Source organism: Triticum dicoccoides, unplaced genomic scaffold (assembly GCF_002162155.2).
Source record: "Triticum dicoccoides isolate Atlit2015 ecotype Zavitan unplaced genomic scaffold, WEW_v2.0 scaffold2419, whole genome shotgun sequence".
NCBI classification, from domain to species: Eukaryota; Viridiplantae; Streptophyta; class Magnoliopsida; order Poales; family Poaceae; genus Triticum; species Triticum dicoccoides.
Window position 1 is genome coordinate 1 of NW_021249692.1, and position 4603 is coordinate 4603.

The following is a 4603-nucleotide window of genomic DNA, read 5'->3' on the forward strand; positions in this document are numbered from 1 at the left end:
TCTTTAATTGTATTCTTTTTCGAGGTCATCCTCTTCAGCCTGTGTTAGTAGTGCTAGTTTTTCGTTTTTGGTACCTTACGGGTCTATAGAAAGGCTTAGAGGATCCTAAAGTGTCAGTTTATGTTGGAATTGCTTTGCTCTTTTTCAAGCAAATAAGCTTGAAAGAAAGTGCTTTTATTCGAGTGGAAATGAAAGAAGAAATCATCTATCTAGACAGAGTATGTGTATTATTCGGTCCATGCTTGCCCTTCTAGGCCCTTTAGATCTATATCTATCTTACTATCGAAAAGGGTTTTAGGAGGAGCAGAGCAAGTCGCGTTTACAGCCAGCAGTTCTTATGGGCGTAACTCCCTCTAGTATTCCAATAATCTCCTTTCCTCCAATATGTCACTAGTATTCAAGTATGCGGCTCGTATTAGTATGCCAGGCGTTCGAGAGACCAGAATTCTTTTCATAGCCTTCCCTTCAATATGCCATCTTGTCTTGCGGCGCTCTATCCTTCCAAGCGAGCCTATGCTCGGGGAGCACTCCTTCTATCATTCATAAAATATGCTTATCTCTCCTTGGTCGTAAAGCTTCGCTTTGCTTTCATTTACCGAGAATGCCATTGGAGTTTCCAGCTGGGAGGCGCAGTCTCGTACAAGAACCTTCTCTTCCACTTTCGAAAAGTAGCAAAGCAGTGTCAGGTTGGAAGCCTGCGGGCCAGTCTGTTCTAGCGCCTCATTCTTTACATCCTTGCATTACTCTCTTCCTTTCCTCCTTGCCCTAACTTGAACTGGCTGAAACTAAAATGGTCGGACTTTCTAATGATGGCACTGGCTTGGCTGGATCGACATGAACTTCTATTAGGACAACAACTGTTTTGCCCCTTGTCAAACTTTGACTGAGACATAGCCTTGCTGCTGCGGGGCAGCCGACTTATAATTCTAGTTATTGTCCTTCTTGTTCATGTAGTGCCTGCCTCTCTCCAAAACTCCTTCCCACACTTGATTGAGCAAAAGATGCAGCTTCACTAATTGAGTTAGGCACCTGCACTTCCACTGCAGCTCTGAGTTCATTCTTCAGACCCAGAAGAAATTGTGTCACCAGCAGCAGTCCTCCTACATTTAGATCATACAATTTAACCTAGCGGAGCAGATTCAACTACTTAAGATATTCTTCCTCAGAGCCAGTCTGCTCTTTATCATCATCTATCGTCTAAATAAGTAAATAATGACACCGATATAGATCGAGGACCCCCATCTAAGCCATAGGAAAGAAAGCCACTAGAGTGCGACGCTCAAAGCAAAAGTAAGTAATAGGGAAACAAGGTTCTATTAGGCTTGCAGGGCTGCTGCTCTTTGAAAGACGAGGTCTAGTGGAAGAGGCGGGTTTCTTGATTTAGTCGATATCAAATTCCCAACTTCGAAATTCGAAAGGACTAAGATTCTATTTCTTCCTCAAATACTGGGAATGTGGATTCAAGTATGATATCACTAATCCACAGATCTCAAGAAAACGAATTGAACAAGTTTGATGGCTGGAAGAAGATAGGAAATATTCAAACATGTATTGCATTTCATCGATCTCACCCTTTGTTCAGTGCCGCATAAGTACTGACTTCTTGAACAGATACCGGTACCGGTCATGAAGGCTTCGCCCTTCTCAAGTCAAGTGTAGAAGCGAAATCCGTTGAGCAAGAAGCCAGTGATCCCACAACATCAAAGTGATACATATGACATATTGGAAATTAGGCTTAGTTTGTAGCTGTGAATATAGTAATGCACTTATTTATTGATAAATATGTTCTTTCAAGTAGAGCATACTCGGTAGAAAGGAGGTGGTGGAGCTGGGAAGAGGATTATACTTTATCGATTACTTGGACTTAGAGACCAATTATAGAAAGAAGACAGTAGCTGAGTGAGTTTTATGGATCTAGTTTATGAGCAGCTTAACTAGAAAAGCAAGCAGAAGGAATAGAAGAATGAAATGCAGAAATAGGGGAAGGGCGGGTAGCATTTTCAAATGCCAGTTTGAGTGAGACAGTTTCTGTCTGGCCCCCCACTTTTAGGCTGTTCTTCCATTCTGCCTTTGTCTTGCTCTAAGCTACCTGACTTCCTTCCTTTGTTCTTCCATTCTACTTTGTATGATTCTGATCATCAGTTCTTATCGATCCCATTTTAAGGAAAAATCCTGATGTTGGTAAAATATACGTGTTGATCAAGGACAATGAAGCAGCCATGAAAAGATTGAAGAACGAGGTATGATGATTACTTCGGACTACTTTTTGTTCTTCATGCAAATGACCATATTTTCCGTCTGCAATACAGGTAGAAGATACTGAGTTGTTCAGATGTTTACAGGAAATCCATGGGAAAAACTACCACAGCTTTGTATTAAGCAAGCAGGTTCCAGTCATTGGTAATTCCAGGGAAGCCTACATTGGCATTGCTCCTGAGTTAGCCAAAGAGATCGCGGAAGAAGTGGATGTTATCGTAAACTCTGCAGCAAATACCACTTTTGATGAGAGGTTCGTGAAGCTATACTAGTCTTGCATCAAGGATTGCTTCCATTACTAAATGTGTAAGTTCACATTCCATAGCAAGAGAAGTGGTATGATGTAGCACTAGACATCAACACCGTGGGGCCATTACGGATAATGAGTTTCGCGCAGCGGTTTTGAAGACTGAAGCTCTTCTTGCAAGTATCAACAGGTCAGAATGCCAAATAAGAGTTTCTTGTGGTCGAAATCAAATGGTAACCTGTTTCTATTAATCTCAAAAGCTTACAAACAAGCTTTAGCAGTATGTTTGCATGTCATGTTTTTGGCCAAACAGCATATGTGAATGGGCAGAGGCAAGGTTTGATACTAGAGAAGCCATTTTGCTTAGGGGATACCATAACAAAGGGGATAGGTTCCTTAGATTTTTCGGCACATCAGAATACCGTGTTGGATATCGAGGCTGAGATCAAGTTGGCTTTTGACTCCAGAAGGCATTCTTCTGCCTCTGCTTCTGTTACTCAAGAAATGAAAGAATTAGGTAGTCGAGGTATTCTAGTATTTACGTGTTACTTTCTCATGTCTGTAGATACGAATACACACATGAAGTATTTGATTTGTGCAATTTATTTATTCATAGGGCCAAACTCTATGGTTGGCAAGACACTTATGTGTTCACAAAGGCCATGGGCGAGATGGTCATCAACTGCATGCGAGGAGAGATACCGGTGGTAACAATCAAGCCAAGTGTCATAGAGAGCACATGGAGGGATCCCTTCCCAGGTTGGATGGAAGGAAACAGGTAAATGCTAAACCCAAATCTGAGGTTGCGGATGTCACATATATATGTGATGCATCCTCGTCTGCTTACCAGATAATGAGCTATTTCAGGATCTAGCAGTGTGTACTAACTTTTGACGGGTTGATGGTGATGATCAAGTATATGACCTATATTCCTCACTATTAGATGACTTCAAAGAGGAGATTCCATCATAATCTCTGGAAGCTAGTGTCAAGGAAGCCGTTAGCCGTCACCTTAACTGAAAGTTGGTGAAGAAGGTGTATATGCCTCTTGTCTATGGTAAGACACAACATAGTGCAGCAGCGGACATCCAGAAGGGGCTTGACTTCATTAGAAAACATGGTGAAAGCAACAAAGTGGCGGACATTTTTTTTTACATTCTGGGACAAGAAATTCCCAGTCATTGCTAGGCTGAGCCATGTTAGCAAAGAATGGTTTCTCCAACAATATGAGGATAAATCCCTTACTAAAATGGTAGTGGTCACAAACCCCTTCCGTGTACAATTGAAAACATTAGCAATACCAAAGCAAGAATCATCATTTATACTGGGAATGCCTTCCTCTACCAAAAGAGAAAGAGTTGAAGATAACGAAGGAAAGTGGGTGGATACAAAACCAGTTCATATCACTTGTCTTTTTGGTCTTTCAGAATCTCATCGAATACTAGTAAATGCTTTCGAAGAGAAAATAGAAGCACTAGAGAGCTCAAGTTCACTTCATTCATCACAAGATGCAAATGATAATCAAAATGGAGCTAATGAGGAAGAAATCACTTCTACTTAAACTTTTTTGAGTGAAATACCAACCAACACATAAAGCAATAACCAGATAGATAGAATGATAACAGGTAATACGAAGATATCAACACAGCCGGAGTCACGAGGCTCGATAATGACCAATGGGTTAGGATCTGAGGAAGCTTAGTTTGGATGATGGAATATTCGTTGTTCTGATTGTTGAGATACTACAAATCCACTTATCCAACAATGGTCTTTCTTGGGTTTGAATTGCCTTCTCTTTCTGTCATCCTAATGCACAAAACTTCTTGTTGTTTGACTATCAAGGGCTTTGAAAGCCCATCTGCAACTTGATCGCCTTGGGTATAGAATGAATGTTGAGTAACTTGTTTTCTGCTCTTTCTTTGACAAAGTGATAGTCTACTACAATAGGCTTGGTTCTAGCATGAACCATGGGATTTGTTGACAGATAATTGGCATCAATATTATCACACCCTAAGGTTGCTGCTTGTGGGTGACAAACACCACGCTCTTGTAACAATGATTGAAGTTTCAAAAAAAATGTAACAATGATTGAACCCAAAT

At 40.9% G+C, this 4603-nt stretch overlaps 1 pseudogene; it reads left to right on the forward strand.

The window, feature by feature from the left end:
- Nucleotides 1-2142: 2142 nt before the first annotated feature.
- On the forward strand, nucleotides 2143-3346 carry LOC119345478 (annotated as a pseudogene).
- The last annotated feature ends 1257 nt before the right edge of the window (nucleotides 3347-4603 follow it).